This window comes from Daphnia pulicaria, chromosome 1 (assembly GCF_021234035.1).
Source record: "Daphnia pulicaria isolate SC F1-1A chromosome 1, SC_F0-13Bv2, whole genome shotgun sequence".
NCBI classification, from domain to species: Eukaryota; Metazoa; Arthropoda; class Branchiopoda; order Diplostraca; family Daphniidae; genus Daphnia; species Daphnia pulicaria.
The window spans coordinates 39,568,531-39,583,853 of NC_060913.1; the positions used below are offsets into that span (position 1 = coordinate 39,568,531).

The 15,323-nt window shown below is 39.7% G+C and overlaps 2 long non-coding RNA genes, 22 other non-coding genes and 2 pseudogenes across 24 annotated transcripts in view; 2 read left to right on the forward strand and 24 right to left on the reverse strand.

Moving 5' to 3' along the window:
* Positions 1-267: 267 nt before the first annotated feature.
* Positions 268-386, reverse strand: LOC124322605. The gene has a single exon (XR_006914878.1). It is a non-coding gene; the product is annotated as a 5S ribosomal RNA (ribosomal RNA).
* Positions 387-1,134: 748 nt separating this feature from the next.
* Positions 1,135-1,253, reverse strand: LOC124323150. The gene has a single exon (XR_006915393.1). It is a non-coding gene; the product is annotated as a 5S ribosomal RNA (ribosomal RNA).
* A 203-nt stretch (positions 1,254-1,456) lies between these two features.
* LOC124322873 lies at positions 1,457-1,579 on the reverse strand. The gene has a single exon (XR_006915129.1). It is a non-coding gene; the product is annotated as a U5 spliceosomal RNA (small nuclear RNA).
* A 574-nt stretch (positions 1,580-2,153) lies between these two features.
* On the reverse strand, positions 2,154-2,295 carry LOC124322581. The gene has a single exon (XR_006914857.1). It is a non-coding gene; the product is annotated as a U4 spliceosomal RNA (small nuclear RNA).
* A 404-nt stretch (positions 2,296-2,699) lies between these two features.
* On the reverse strand, positions 2,700-2,789 carry Trnah-gug. The gene is given in 2 exon segments: positions 2,700-2,734; positions 2,753-2,789. It is a non-coding gene; the product is annotated as a tRNA-His (tRNA).
* Positions 2,790-2,981: 192 nt separating this feature from the next.
* LOC124322137 lies at positions 2,982-3,145 on the reverse strand. Its single transcript, XR_006914488.1, has one exon. It is a non-coding gene; the product is annotated as a U1 spliceosomal RNA (small nuclear RNA).
* A 509-nt stretch (positions 3,146-3,654) lies between these two features.
* On the reverse strand, positions 3,655-3,845 carry LOC124322217. The gene has a single exon (XR_006914565.1). It is a non-coding gene; the product is annotated as a U2 spliceosomal RNA (small nuclear RNA).
* Positions 3,846-4,355: 510 nt separating this feature from the next.
* On the reverse strand, positions 4,356-4,577 carry LOC124322476. The gene has a single exon (XR_006914758.1). It is a non-coding gene; the product is annotated as a small nucleolar RNA U3 (small nucleolar RNA).
* A 754-nt stretch (positions 4,578-5,331) lies between these two features.
* Positions 5,332-5,450, reverse strand: LOC124322617. Its single transcript, XR_006914889.1, has one exon. It is a non-coding gene; the product is annotated as a 5S ribosomal RNA (ribosomal RNA).
* Positions 5,451-6,198: 748 nt separating this feature from the next.
* LOC124322628 lies at positions 6,199-6,317 on the reverse strand. The gene has a single exon (XR_006914900.1). It is a non-coding gene; the product is annotated as a 5S ribosomal RNA (ribosomal RNA).
* A 203-nt stretch (positions 6,318-6,520) lies between these two features.
* Positions 6,521-6,643, reverse strand: LOC124322874. The gene has a single exon (XR_006915130.1). It is a non-coding gene; the product is annotated as a U5 spliceosomal RNA (small nuclear RNA).
* A 574-nt stretch (positions 6,644-7,217) lies between these two features.
* LOC124322683 lies at positions 7,218-7,359 on the reverse strand. The gene has a single exon (XR_006914953.1). It is a non-coding gene; the product is annotated as a U4 spliceosomal RNA (small nuclear RNA).
* Positions 7,360-7,763: 404 nt separating this feature from the next.
* Trnah-gug lies at positions 7,764-7,853 on the reverse strand. The gene is given in 2 exon segments: positions 7,764-7,798; positions 7,817-7,853. It is a non-coding gene; the product is annotated as a tRNA-His (tRNA).
* Positions 7,854-8,045: 192 nt separating this feature from the next.
* LOC124322050 lies at positions 8,046-8,209 on the reverse strand. Its single transcript, XR_006914406.1, has one exon. It is a non-coding gene; the product is annotated as a U1 spliceosomal RNA (small nuclear RNA).
* A 509-nt stretch (positions 8,210-8,718) lies between these two features.
* On the reverse strand, positions 8,719-8,894 carry LOC124322327 (annotated as a pseudogene).
* Positions 8,842-9,533, forward strand: LOC124321035. The gene is made up of 2 exons (XR_006914108.1): positions 8,842-9,213; positions 9,363-9,533. It is a non-coding gene; the product is annotated as an uncharacterized LOC124321035 (long non-coding RNA).
* Positions 9,534-9,753: 220 nt separating this feature from the next.
* Positions 9,754-15,323, forward strand: part of LOC124321034 — a 54,274-nt gene continuing 48,704 nt past the window's right edge. Inside the window, exon 1 of the long non-coding RNA XR_006914107.1 lies at positions 9,754-9,838. This is a non-coding gene — a long non-coding RNA (uncharacterized LOC124321034). The remainder of the gene's footprint in view (positions 9,839-15,323) is intronic.
* Positions 10,003-10,140, reverse strand: LOC124322355 (annotated as a pseudogene).
* On the reverse strand, positions 10,651-10,872 carry LOC124322477. The gene has a single exon (XR_006914759.1). It is a non-coding gene; the product is annotated as a small nucleolar RNA U3 (small nucleolar RNA).
* Positions 11,627-11,745, reverse strand: LOC124322640. Its single transcript, XR_006914911.1, has one exon. It is a non-coding gene; the product is annotated as a 5S ribosomal RNA (ribosomal RNA).
* LOC124322652 lies at positions 12,494-12,612 on the reverse strand. Its single transcript, XR_006914922.1, has one exon. It is a non-coding gene; the product is annotated as a 5S ribosomal RNA (ribosomal RNA).
* On the reverse strand, positions 12,816-12,938 carry LOC124322876. Its single transcript, XR_006915132.1, has one exon. It is a non-coding gene; the product is annotated as a U5 spliceosomal RNA (small nuclear RNA).
* LOC124322685 lies at positions 13,513-13,654 on the reverse strand. The gene has a single exon (XR_006914954.1). It is a non-coding gene; the product is annotated as a U4 spliceosomal RNA (small nuclear RNA).
* Positions 14,059-14,148, reverse strand: Trnah-gug. Its single transcript is given in 2 exon segments — positions 14,059-14,093; positions 14,112-14,148. It is a non-coding gene; the product is annotated as a tRNA-His (tRNA).
* LOC124322051 lies at positions 14,341-14,504 on the reverse strand. The gene has a single exon (XR_006914407.1). It is a non-coding gene; the product is annotated as a U1 spliceosomal RNA (small nuclear RNA).
* On the reverse strand, positions 15,014-15,204 carry LOC124322218. The gene has a single exon (XR_006914566.1). It is a non-coding gene; the product is annotated as a U2 spliceosomal RNA (small nuclear RNA).

Consider the following 15,323-nt stretch of genomic DNA (forward strand, 5'->3'; position numbering starts at 1 on the left):
GAGGGAAACCTAGCAGCCAAAAGTTCCCGTGTTCGGCAGTAGTGGGATCGTGCCAGTGAGTGGGCGTCATGCAACAGCCTCAACAAAATAGCCAAACCTCTATCTTTTTTTTTGTCGTTAAAACTACCGAGATCAAACAAACATGCGTTCTACAATATATGGTATCATTAATCAAAGTCCCAGCAATACCCTTTTCAACTAATACCTAAAGAATACATTATATTCCATGTCTCATCTAACTTGGGGAGCAAAAATAAAATTACACCATGCCAACAGCATCCCGTATTCCCAAGCGGTCACCCATCCAAGTACTAACGGGACCCGACATAGCTTAACTTCCGGGAGCTGACGAGACCGGGTGAGTTCTATGTGGTATGGCCGTTGACATCAATTCAGTCGCCATTACCCGACCATATTCGCCTCTAAATCTAGTTCTAATGCTTGCTTACTTTCTGTTCGAAATACACACCAACCTTAGCCAAACAAACGAGGACATATAAGTACATTTGTCAATGGACAACCGAATATAAAATTTGATAATATTTCCAAACGCCACTATTTTTGGCTAACTGTCATTTTTAATTTTCTCGTTCCGGGGATGTCCGATCAATGAGCCAACAATCCAAGTGTCATAAGGCTAACGATTGCTTCCCTTACTTAGCTTGCGTTGCATAAGGATCTCAGAGTCAGAGAGATTAGATAGAGCTGCCCGAAGAAACCACCAACGTACAAGCCTCTCGGCTGTGCCGTGCGCTTCGCGCTTTACTTAGCTTGCGTTGCATAAGGATCTCAGAGCCAGAGAGATTAGATAGAGCTGCCCGAAGAAACCACCAACGTACAAGCCTCTCGGCTGTGCCGTGCGCTTCGCGCACGGCGTTTCAAATATCTTTCAGCAACAAAGAGGTTGGAGGACGTCTAGTAGCCTCTCGGCTGTGCCGTGCGCTTCGCGCACGGCGTTTCAAATATCTTTCAGCAACAAAGAGGTTGGAGGACGTCTAGTAGGCAATATCCAGTAAAAAATACGTTCCTTCCATTTTCAACTAATGCCAAAATAATACATTGTAGTCCATGTAGTATCACCCATCTTGGGAAGCACTTCAATTCAATTGGATTCACAAAAATAAAATAATTCCATGCCAACAGCATCCCGTATTCCCAAGCGGGATCCCATCCAAGTACTAACGGGACCCGACATAGCTTAACTTCCGGGAGCTGACGAGACCGGGTGAGTTCTATGTGGTATGGCCGTTGACATTAAACTAGACGCAATTACCCGACCATATTCGCCTCTAATCTATTACTTGTGCTTGAGATTTATCTTTTTGAAATACACACTAATCTTACCAAAACCACCGAAAAACTATCAGTTTGTCATTTTACAAATGTTGTCAGTATGTAGTAGTAGAATATCTTTGTTTCCACATACAGACGTTTTTAATTTTTCATTTATTCAAAGTGCCCAATCAGAAGACCGGGCGTTAAAAAAATAAGTCATATAGACTCATCAATGCTCCTAACCACGGAAATCTTTAGTAAAAGGCGAAAGATTTATCCGGGTATTGATTAGAAACCAGAGTAAATAACAGTGGTATGCCTTGTATTTATATTCATTTCAAAATTTTGAAGTGCGCTTGTAAGGTTTTTTTTCGAAACATGCGTTTACATATCAAAATCCTTGTGCAATTCTTTATCAATGGGTACAGTTATTTTAAAGTAAATATCATGTATAAAGCTCGTTAACATGTTTTTGAACGAAACAGTTGTGCGCAGTGTTATTTTTGAAAAAAATGAACGATCTTTATGGTACAAGCCCAACACGTAGGTGGTGGGATCAGATGTTTACCCCGACATTCACCCTACAGCGGTTAACAATTTATTGAACTTCCCCTTTAAACATGGTGGAATCTTTTCACCTTGTCATTTGGAATCACCTTTTCAAATATTTTCCCCGTGTTCACAATGTTCCAACTGACTGATATTAATGGCCTTCAGCGAACGAATTAATCAGCCTTGTCTGACGTGCAATACCAACTAAATGGAAACAAAAATCACTTATACGATTTCACTTTCACCGTTTAATGTTATAAACACAATATGCAACACTCCAATTTTTCTAACTGACTGTAATTTTTTTTTTCTTGTACGCTGAAATGCTCCTTATGGAGCTATCAAAAATTGCCGACGACAAAGATTATTTCACTTCATCGTGGCGGGGTATTGGTTAAAGTTTTCAACTAGCAATAATCACACCTCGGGAGACCCTCATTGGTTATGATATTGCCACTGCGCAAAGCTAAATTATAATCAGAAAAGCAAGTCTACTTAAGCATTTGCTGAATTCGTTCTGCTTGGACGTGTTGGACCAACAATTTCGTTCAGAAATATTCATTTAGATTACCCTAGGCAAATTTTAATTTCCATCTCCCATTGGACTAATACCAACAGGGGACAGTTCATTACATACATGAAATAATTTTTGTCTTAATATCGGGTCAAATACTTGAAATTCTGTAAATGTGTATTTTTCTTCCATACATTTCAACAACTTCCTGCACACACAAAAAAAGGGAGGGGGAATTTCAGGTTTTCATTCCAAATTGTTTTTCACATTATGAACTATTGAAGTGAGCGAGCATTACTTTCCAACCAAACAAAATTTATAGTTAATCTGCGTGTTGACGTGAAAAATCAGTTTTCAGTGCCGTGACCAGGATTCGAACCTGGGTTACTACGGATTCATATCTAGTAGGTACCACAACGTAGGGTCCTAACCACTAGACGATCACGGCCAATCCATTGGCCATGATGATTTATATTAAAGTAGCTAAACATGAATTTCATTACTTTGTTGTTTCTTCCCAGAAAGAAAATCTGATGCTTCGCGTATTCCCAAGCGGTCAACCCTACCGTTTACTAACGGGACCAGATTTAGTTCAACTTCCGGCAGATGACAAGAATTTTTCTTACATTTATAGTGTGTTCAGGGAACGGCGCGAACGCAGTCCCCCACTACCAAAAATTGTACTCCCGAGTTAATCACATTTGGATTAATCGCAAGGGTCAGCCCATCCTTAGTGCAATGGAAAGGCCTCGCCCTGAAGGAACCACCTTGGTGATCATGGTTGCCTCTGAGCCAGGTAAGTATGATTGTGGATGCTTTTTCACTTTGTTTAATACTTTGTATACAGCAGAACAATATTGACAAAGAGTGTTCAAGTATTTGACTGACGTTTAGAGAATACCACCCACTTTCTTTCATCGACTTGAATTACGAACTCGAGCAAAATATAGTAAATAAAGCTCAGTATTTATTTCATGGTCTTGATCTTTGCAAATACTTTTCAAGAAACAAATTGCTTGTTTTTTTTCATTTGGTCGTCCAATTGGCAAATAAGAAAATAAGAAAATCGACTTTTCATATGAAAATACACGCATCTTCATATTTTAAAAAAAAACATCACATCGAAAGATGAACAGTACTAATTAGTTAACACAATCAAGTACGTATTTTTTTATGCTTTTCTTGATATTACGAAAAAAATACAATTAGAAAAAATTACAAACATGTCTACATGACAGTTTTGCAATTATACATGGTCTTTTATTATACGGTGCTAAGACAATTTCTGTTTTATTCAATATGTTCTCCCTCATAGAGGGTGAGCCGATCCCGGAGGTACTGCAATACCGGGTCAACCCGTGGCGGGAGCAGTGCAAGCACTGTATTCCCACCGTATGCCAAAAATCAGTTTAATATTCTGGGGTCCATTTGAACCCGTATCAGATATTAAGCTGATAAGAACAGATACTACACTTTGATCTTAGCCAAAAGGCCGAGAAGCGATAATGTTACAAGGATTACTGCCCAAAATAACCACTGAGGTTCAACACATTTCCGGTGGTGTACGAAGAATACTCATATCACTCAAAACATTCAAGAAATGCTATAAAATATTGAGTTGTTCATTTTTCCAGACGCGACCACTTGATGCTTATAAAGTTCATTTTCATTTGTTTTATTATGCTCATACTGTATTAAGGGAGATACAATTTACGCTGAAGGCGTTGCAAATTTTACTCTCGTTATCACACTAGGTCCTTTTTTTTCAGAATATGGCTTTGCCACGCCACCTGACGACAAAAGCTCTGAACGATAATTAATCATGATTAAATAACAATAACTAAAAGAATGCAATACGATCATAAAGTCATGACACATCCTCAAATTGACCAACCTCACTTTCACAATTTATTTTGCCATACAAGCAGATGATTTAAGGACACGAATACCTGGAATTATTATTAAGATTTATCTCTTTAGATTTTCAAGAATTTAAATTTGTTTTATCATCTCAACCACTCTGAACACGCTAGTTTCCTTCCGCTATTTCACATGGATTTAACGGAAACGGTCCTCAATGACTGTGTTTGATGCTGTCGAGACAGCTACACTCACAGCCTGTTTCACGCTCAGAAACCAGCGTCTTAACTCGTCATCGTGGGTTGAAAGGAGACAAGTTTCTGGTGGGAAACAAGTCAAGATATACTACAGAAATGATCCTGTGAAGTATGATCTTAAATGCAATGTTATTTTGCAGAACTCTAAATAAGGTTTGTACGATCAATGAGCTTTGGCGTAAATTACAGTGCATAGATCGATATTTCGGAATATTAAATTGAGATTTGCAATACTTGACGCACACAGTACATACATTGTCAGGTCTTGCATTTTGTTCATTTATTGAAACACCGAGAAGCTCTTTAATAGTTATAGAACAAGTGACGAGACCAATTTTGGACACAATAAAGAATCCGCGTGCTCATCAAATCAATTTATTACAGTAATGTATTATCGATTGAGAGCCCATTTATCAGCTGGGTGTTTGGCGTGCACCTATAATCCTGCTTCGGGGAGGCTTGGTAGAGTGGATGGCTTGAGTTTAGGAGCCCTGTTTCGTGATACCGCATGTTGATCAGGTGCCCGCACTAAGCTTGACATCAGCATGGATCTGCTAGAGGAATCTAGTAGGTGCAGGTTAGCTAAGGAGGAGCGTAGTGGGTCAGGAGGGAAACCTAGCAGCCAAAAGTTCCCGTGTTCGGCAGTAGTGGGATCGTGCCAGTGAGTGGGCGTCATGCAACAGCCTCAACAAAATAGCCAAACCTCTATCTTTTTTTTTGTCGTTAAAACTACCGAGATCAAACAAACATGCGTTCTACAATATATGGTATCATTAATCAAAGTCCCAGCAATACCCTTTTCAACTAATACCTAAAGAATACATTATATTCCATGTCTCATCTAACTTGGGGAGCAAAAATAAAATTACACCATGCCAACAGCATCCCGTATTCCCAAGCGGTCACCCATCCAAGTACTAACGGGACCCGACATAGCTTAACTTCCGGGAGCTGACGAGACCGGGTGAGTTCTATGTGGTATGGCCGTTGACATCAATTCAGTCGCCATTACCCGACCATATTCGCCTCTAAATCTAGTTCTAATGCTTGCTTACTTTCTGTTCGAAATACACACCAACCTTAGCCAAACAAACGAGGACATATAAGTACATTTGTCAATGGACAACCGAATATAAAATTTGATAATATTTCCAAACGCCACTATTTTTGGCTAACTGTCATTTTTAATTTTCTCGTTCCGGGGATGTCCGATCAATGAGCCAACAATCCAAGTGTCATAAGGCTAACGATTGCTTCCCTTACTTAGCTTGCGTTGCATAAGGATCTCAGAGTCAGAGAGATTAGATAGAGCTGCCCGAAGAAACCACCAACGTACAAGCCTCTCGGCTGTGCCGTGCGCTTCGCGCTTTACTTAGCTTGCGTTGCATAAGGATCTCAGAGCCAGAGAGATTAGATAGAGCTGCCCGAAGAAACCACCAACGTACAAGCCTCTCGGCTGTGCCGTGCGCTTCGCGCACGGCGTTTCAAATATCTTTCAGCAACAAAGAGGTTGGAGGACGTCTAGTAGCCTCTCGGCTGTGCCGTGCGCTTCGCGCACGGCGTTTCAAATATCTTTCAGCAACAAAGAGGTTGGAGGACGTCTAGTAGGCAATATCCAGTAAAAAATACGTTCCTTCCATTTTCAACTAATGCCAAAATAATACATTGTAGTCCATGTAGTATCACCCATCTTGGGAAGCACTTCAATTCAATTGGATTCACAAAAATAAAATAATTCCATGCCAACAGCATCCCGTATTCCCAAGCGGTCACCCATCCAAGTACTAACGGGACCCGACATAGCTTAACTTCCGGGAGCTGACGAGACCGGGTGAGTTCTATGTGGTATGGCCGTTGACATTAAACTAGACGCAATTACCCGACCATATTCGCCTCTAATCTATTACTTGTGCTTGAGATTTATCTTTTTGAAATACACACTAATCTTACCAAAACCACCGAAAAACTATCAGTTTGTCATTTTACAAATGTTGTCAGTATGTAGTAGTAGAATATCTTTGTTTCCGCATACAGACGTTTTTAATTTTTCATTTATTCAAAGTGCCCAATCAGAAGACCGGGCGTTAAAAAAATAAGTCATATAGACTCATCAATGCTCCTAACCACGGAAATCTTTAGTAAAAGGCGAAAGATTTATCCGGGTATTGATTAGAAACCAGAGTAAATAACAGTGGTATGCCTTGTATTTATATTCATTTCAAAATTTTGAAGTGCGCTTGTAAGGTTTTTTTTCGAAACATGCGTTTACATATCAAAATCCTTGTGCAATTCTTTATCAATGGGTACAGTTATTTTAAAGTAAATATCATGTATAAAGCTCGTTAACATGTTTTTGAACGAAACAGTTGTGCGCAGTGTTATTTTTGAAAAAAATGAACGATCTTTATGGTACAAGCCCAACACGTAGGTGGTGGGATCAGATGTTTACCCCGACATTCACCCTACAGCGGTTAACAATTTATTGAACTTCCCCTTTAAACATGGTGGAATCTTTTCACCTTGTCATTTGGAATCACCTTTTCAAATATTTTCCCCGTGTTCACAATGTTCCAACTGACTGATATTAATGGCCTTCAGCGAACGAATTAATCAGCCTTGTCTGACGTGCAATACCAACTAAATGGAAACAAAAATCACTTATACGATTTCACTTTCACCGTTTAATGTTATAAACACACTATGCAACACTCCAATTTTTCTAACTGACTGTAATTTTTTTTTTCTTGTACGCTGAAATGCTCCTGATGGAGCTATCAAAAATTGCCGACGACAAAGATTATTTCACTTCATCGTGGCGGGGTATTGGTTAAAGTTTTCAACTAGCAATAATCACACCTCGGGAGACCCTCATTGGTTATGATATTGCCACTGCGCAAAGCTAAATTATAATCAGAAAAGCAAGTCTACTTAAGCATTTGCTGAATTCGTTCTGCTTGGACGTGTTGGACCAACAATTTCGTTCAGAAATATTCATTTAGATTACCCTAGGCAAATTTTAATTTCCATCTCCCATTGGACTAATACCAACAGGGGACAGTTCATTACATACATGAAATAATTTTTGTCTTAATATCGGGTCAAATACTTGAAATTCTGTAAATGTGTATTTTTCTTCCATACATTTCAACAACTTCCTGCACACACAAAAAAAGGGAGGGGGAATTTCAGGTTTTCATTCCAAATTGTTTTTCACATTATGAACTATTGAAGTGAGCGAGCATTACTTTCCAACCAAACAAAATTTATAGTTAATCTGCGTGTTGACGTGAAAAATCAGTTTTCAGTGCCGTGACCAGGATTCGAACCTGGGTTACTACGGATTCATATCTAGTAGGTACCACAACGTAGGGTCCTAACCACTAGACGATCACGGCCAATCCATTGGCCATGATGATTTATATTAAAGTAGCTAAACATGAATTTCATTACTTTGTTGTTTCTTCCCAGAAAGAAAATCTGATGCTTCGCGTATTCCCAAGCGGTCAACCCTACCGTTTACTAACGGGACCAGATTTAGTTCAACTTCCGGCAGATGACAAGAATTTTTCTTACATTTATAGTGTGTTCAGGGAACGGCGCGAACGCAGTCCCCCACTACCAAAAATTGTACTCCCGAGTTAATCACATTTGGATTAATCGCAAGGGTCAGCCCATCCTTAGTGCAATGGAAAGGCCTCGCCCTGGAGGAACCACCTTGGTGATCATGGTTGCCTCTGAGCCAGGTAAGTATGATTGTGGATGCTTTTTCACTTTGTTTAATACTTTGTATACAGCAGAACAATATTGACAAAGAGTGTTCAAGTATTTGACTGACGTTTAGAGAATACCACCCACTTTCTTTCATCGACTTGAATTACGAACTCGAGCAAAATATAGTAAATAAAGCTCAGTATTTATTTCATGGTCTTGATCTTTGCAAATACTTTTCAAGAAACAAATTGCTTGTTTTTTTTCATTTGGTCGTCCAATTGGCAAATAAGAAAATAAGAAAATCGACTTTTCATATGAAAATACACGCATCTTCATATTTAAAAAAAAAACATCACATCGAAAGATGAACAGTACTAATTAGTTAACACAATCAAGTACGTATTTTTTTATGCTTTTCTTGATATTACGAAAAAAATACAATTAGAAAAAATTACAAACATGTCTACATGACAGTTTTGCAATTATACATGGTCTTTTATTATACGGTGCTAAGACAATTTCTGTTTTATTCAATATGTTCTCCCTCATAGAGGGTGAGCCGATCCCGGAGGTACTGCAATACCGGGTCAACCCGTGGCGGGAGCAGTGCAAGCACTGTATTCCCACCGTATGCCAAAAATCAGTTTAATATTCTGGGGTCCATTTGAACCCGTATCAGATATTAAGCTGATAAGAACAGATTAAATTGTTTATTGACAATGAATTTTTATCTCAGTACATAGGTGGCTACGCCAGAGGGGAAATTTTCATCAAATGACGGGGCATTTGGGAGAAGAGATGCAAAATCGGCTGAAAATGCAGGAGAGTATGTCTACACAGAGAGAGAGTTGCGAGAGGAGTTTTACTCATCATTTTTAAGAGTGAGAAGCTGAAGAAGTAGTAGATCGGTGTGGGAAGTCAACGTTGTGGTACAGCCGGCGGAGATGTGGACCCAGGAATCACGTACTTGTGAAGAGTGGACACTTCCGTTCCACACAGCATAGATCAAAGGGAACAAAAAACACCAGGGCATAGCAACAAAAGGTAGAGATAGATCGGTGTGGGAAGTCAACGTTGTGGTACATCCGGCGGAGATTTGGAACCAGGAATCTCGTACGTGTGAAGAGTGGACACTTCCGTTCCACACAGCAGAGATCAAAGAAAACAAAAACAACAGGGCATAGCAACAAAAGGTAGAGATAAACAGTAGGGATCGATCAAGAGGGGGGGCCAATTTTACTTCATGGTGCTTTATCCAGTGTACAGGTGTCAGCAGGCCATCAAGGTAGAGCCATCCAGTTGAAACGGACGGTCAACAGACCATCAAGGAGGAGAAGTGGCAATCCGGTGTGGGAAGTAGAGATCGATCAAGAGGGGGGGCCAATTTTACTTCATGGTGCTTTATCCAGTGTACAGGTGTCAGCAGGCCATCAAGGTAGAGCCATCCAGTTGAAACGGACGGTCAACAGACCATCAAGGAGGAGAAGTGGCAATCCGGTGTGGGAAGTAGAGATAAACAGTAGGGATCGATCAAGAGGGGGGGCCAATTTTACTTCATGGTGCTTTATCCAGTGTACAGGTGTCAGCAGGCCATCAAGGTAGAGCCATCCAGTTGAAACGGACGGTCAACAGACCATCAAGGAGGAGAAGTGGCAATCCGGTGTGGGAAGTCATCTTTGTGGTACATCCGGCGGAGAGTTGGACCCAGGAATCACGTACTTGTGAAGAGTGGACACTTCCGTTCCACACAGCATAGATCAAAAGGGAACAAAATCAACAGGGTGTAGCATCAAACGGTAGGGACAATCAAATTTCGGTGCAAAAGAAGTCACAGTACGGTTACGGAAAAATAAGAGAAGAAGGTGATCGCTTCAAAGATCCGACACTAGAGGCTAAAAGACAAAGTGTAGGGGAATAACTGATAAGAACAGATACTACACTTTGATCTTAGCCAAAAGGCCGAGAAGCGATAATGTTACAAGGATTACTGCCCAAAATAACCACTGAGGTTCAACACATTTCCGGTGGTGTACGAAGAATACTCATATCACTCAAAACATTCAAGAAATGCTATAAAATATTGAGTTGTTCATTTTTCCAGACGCGACCACTTGATGCTTATAAAGTTCATTTTCATTTGTTTTATTATGCTCATACTGTATTAAGGGAGATACAATTTACGCTGAAGGCGTTGCAAATTTTACTCTCGTTATCACACTAGGTCCTTTTTTTTCAGAATATGGCTTTGCCACGCCACCTGACGACAAAAGCTCTGAACGATAATTAATCATGATTAAATAACAATAACTAAAAGAATGCAATACGATCATAAAGTCATGACACATCCTCAAATTGACCAACCTCACTTTCACAATTTATTTTGCCATACAAGCAGATGATTTAAGGACACGAATACCTGGAATTATTATTAAGATTTATCTCTTTAGATTTTCAAGAATTTAAATTTGTTTTATCATCTCAACCACTCTGAACACGCTAGTTTCCTTCCGCTATTTCACATGGATTTAACGGAAACGGTCCTCAATGACTGTGTTTGATGCTGTCGAGACAGCTACACTCACAGCCTGTTTCACGCTCAGAAACCAGCGTCTTAACTCGTCATCGTGGGTTGAAAGGAGACAAGTTTCTGGTGGGAAACAAGTCAAGATATACTACAGAAATGATCCTGTGAAGTATGATCTTAAATGCAATGTTATTTTGCAGAACTCTAAATAAGGTTTGTACGATCAATGAGCTTTGGCGTAAATTACAGTGCATAGATCGATATTTCGGAATATTAAATTGAGATTTGCAATACTTGACGCACACAGTACATACATTGTCAGGTCTTGCATTTTGTTCATTTATTGAAACACCGAGAAGCTCTTTAATAGTTATAGAACAAGTGACGAGACCAATTTTGGACACAATAAAGAATCCGCGTGCTCATCAAATCAATTTATTACAGTAATGTATTATCGATTGAGAGCCCATTTATCAGCTGGGTGTTTGGCGTGCACCTATAATCCTGCTTCGGGGAGGCTTGGTAGAGTGGATGGCTTGAGTTTAGGAGCCCTGTTTCGTGATACCGCATGTTGATCAGGTGCCCGCACTAAGCTTGACATCAGCATGGATCTGCTAGAGGAATCTAGTAGGTGCAGGTTAGCTAAGGAGGAGCGTAGTGGGTCAGGAGGGAAACCTAGCAGCCAAAAGTTCCCGTGTTCGGCAGTAGTGGGATCGTGCCAGTGAGTGGGCGTCATGCAACAGCCTCAACAAAATAGCCAAACCTCTATCTTTTTTTTTGTCGTTAAAACTACCGAGATCAAACAAACATGCGTTCTACAATATATGGTATCATTAATCAAAGTCCCAGCAATACCCTTTTCAACTAATACCTAAAGAATACATTATATTCCATGTCTCATCTAACTTGGGGAGCAAAAATAAAATTACACCATGCCAACAGCATCCCGTATTCCCAAGCGGTCACCCATCCAAGTACTAACGGGACCCGACATAGCTTAACTTCCGGGAGCTGACGAGACCGGGTGAGTTCTATGTGGTATGGCCGTTGACATCAATTCAGTCGCCATTACCCGACCATATTCGCCTCTAAATCTAGTTCTAATGCTTGCTTACTTTCTGTTCGAAATACACACCAACCTTAGCCAAACAAACGAGGACATATAAGTACATTTGTCAATGGACAACCGAATATAAAATTTGATAATATTTCCAAACGCCACTATTTTTGGCTAACTGTCATTTTTAATTTTCTCGTTCCGGGGATGTCCGATCAATGAGCCAACAATCCAAGTGTCATAAGGCTAACGATTGCTTCCCTTACTTAGCTTGCGTTGCATAAGGATCTCAGAGTCAGAGAGATTAGATAGAGCTGCCCGAAGAAACCACCAACGTACAAGCCTCTCGGCTGTGCCGTGCGCTTCGCGCTTTACTTAGCTTGCGTTGCATAAGGATCTCAGAGCCAGAGAGATTAGATAGAGCTGCCCGAAGAAACCACCAACGTACAAGCCTCTCGGCTGTGCCGTGCGCTTCGCGCACGGCGTTTCAAATATCTTTCAGCAACAAAGAGGTTGGAGGACGTCTAGTAGCCTCTCGGCTGTGCCGTGCGCTTCGCGCACGGCGTTTCAAATATCTTTCAGCAACAAAGAGGTTGGAGGACGTCTAGTAGGCAATATCCAGTAAAAAATACGTTCCTTCCATTTTCAACTAATGCCAAAATAATACATTGTAGTCCATGTAGTATCACCCATCTTGGGAAGCACTTCAATTCAATTGGATTCACAAAAATAAAATAATTCCATGCCAACAGCATCCCGTATTCCCAAGCGGTCACCCATCCAAGTACTAACGGGACCCGACATAGCTTAACTTCCGGGAGCTGACGAGACCGGGTGAGTTCTATGTGGTATGGCCGTTGACATTAAACTAGACGCAATTACCCGACCATATTCGCCTCTAATCTATTACTTGTGCTTGAGATTTATCTTTTTGAAATACACACTAATCTTACCAAAACCACCGAAAAACTATCAGTTTGTCATTTTACAAATGTTGTCAGTATGTAGTAGTAGAATATCTTTGTTTCCGCATACAGACGTTTTTAATTTTTCATTTATTCAAAGTGCCCAATCAGAAGACCGGGCGTTAAAAAAATAAGTCATATAGACTCATCAATGCTCCTAACCACGGAAATCTTTAGTAAAAGGCGAAAGATTTATCCGGGTATTGATTAGAAACCAGAGTAAATAACAGTGGTATGCCTTGTATTTATATTCATTTCAAAATTTTGAAGTGCGCTTGTAAGGTTTTTTTTCGAAACATGCGTTTACATATCAAAATCCTTGTGCAATTCTTTATCAATGGGTACAGTTATTTTAAAGTAAATATCATGTATAAAGCTCGTTAACATGTTTTTGAACGAAACAGTTGTGCGCAGTGTTATTTTTGAAAAAAATGAACGATCTTTATGGTACAAGCCCAACACGTAGGTGGTGGGATCAGATGTTTACCCCGACATTCACCCTACAGCGGTTAACAATTTATTGAACTTCCCCTTTAAACATGGTGGAATCTTTTCACCTTGTCATTTGGAATCACCTTTTCAAATATTTTCCCCGTGTTCACAATGTTCCAACTGACTGATATTAATGGCCTTCAGCGAACGAATTAATCAGCCTTGTCTGACGTGCAATACCAACTAAATGGAAACAAAAATCACTTATACGATTTCACTTTCACCGTTTAATGTTATAAACACACTATGCAACACTCCAATTTTTCTAACTGACTGTAATTTTTTTTTTCTTGTACGCTGAAATGCTCCTGATGGAGCTATCAAAAATTGCCGACGACAAAGATTATTTCACTTCATCGTGGCGGGGTATTGGTTAAAGTTTTCAACTAGCAATAATCACACCTCGGGAGACCCTCATTGGTTATGATATTGCCACTGCGCAAAGCTAAATTATAATCAGAAAAGCAAGTCTACTTAAGCATTTGCTGAATTCGTTCTGCTTGGACGTGTTGGACCAACAATTTCGTTCAGAAATATTCATTTAGATTACCCTAGGCAAATTTTAATTTCCATCTCCCATTGGACTAATACCAACAGGGGACAGTTCATTACATACATGAAATAATTTTTGTCTTAATATCGGGTCAAATACTTGAAATTCTGTAAATGTGTATTTTTCTTCCATACATTTCAACAACTTCCTGCACACACAAAAAAAGGGAGGGGGAATTTCAGGTTTTCATTCCAAATTGTTTTTCACATTATGAACTATTGAAGTGAGCGAGCATTACTTTCCAACCAAACAAAATTTATAGTTAATCTGCGTGTTGACGTGAAAAATCAGTTTTCAGTGCCGTGACCAGGATTCGAACCTGGGTTACTACGGATTCATATCTAGTAGGTACCACAACGTAGGGTCCTAACCACTAGACGATCACGGCCAATCCATTGGCCATGATGATTTATATTAAAGTAGCTAAACATGAATTTCATTACTTTGTTGTTTCTTCCCAGAAAGAAAATCTGATGCTTCGCGTATTCCCAAGCGGTCAACCCTACCGTTTACTAACGGGACCAGATTTAGTTCAACTTCCGGCAGATGACAAGAATTTTTCTTACATTTATAGTGTGTTCAGGGAACGGCGCGAACGCAGTCCCCCACTACCAAAAATTGTACTCCCGAGTTAATCACATTTGGATTAATCGCAAGGGTCAGCCCATCCTTAGTGCAATGGAAAGGCCTCGCCCTGGAGGAACCACCTTGGTGATCATGGTTGCCTCTGAGCCAGGTAAGTATGATTGTGGATGCTTTTTCACTTTGTTTAATACTTTGTATACAGCAGAACAATATTGACAAAGAGTGTTCAAGTATTTGACTGACGTTTAGAGAATACCACCCACTTTCTTTCATCGACTTGAATTACGAACTCGAGCAAAATATAGTAAATAAAGCTCAGTATTTATTTCATGGTCTTGATCTTTGCAAATACTTTTCAAGAAACAAATTGCTTGTTTTTTTTCATTTGGTCGTCCAATTGGCAAATAAGAAAATAAGAAAATCGACTTTTCATATGAAAATACACGCATCTTCATATTTAAAAAAAAAACATCACATCGAAAGATGAACAGTACTAATTAGTTAACACAATCAAGTACGTATTTTTTTATGCTTTTCTTGATATTACGAAAAAAATACAATTAGAAAAAATTACAAACATGTCTACATGACAGTTTTGCAATTATACATGGTCTTTTATTATACGGTGCTAAGACAATTTCTGTTTTATTCAATATGTTCTCCCTCATAGAGGGTGAGCCGATCCCGGAGGTACTGCAATACCGGGTCAACCCGTGGCGGGAGCAGTGCAAGCACTGTATTCCCACCGTATGCCAAAAATCAGTTTAATATTCTGGGGTCCATTTGAACCCGTATCAGATATTAAGCTGATAAGAACAGATACTACACTTTGATCTTAGCCAAAAGGCCGAGAAGCGATAATGTTACAAGGATTACTGCCCAAAATAACCACTGAGGTTCAACACATTTCCGGTGGTGTACGAAGAATACTCATATCACTCAAAACATTCAAGAAATGCTATAAAATATTGAGTTGTT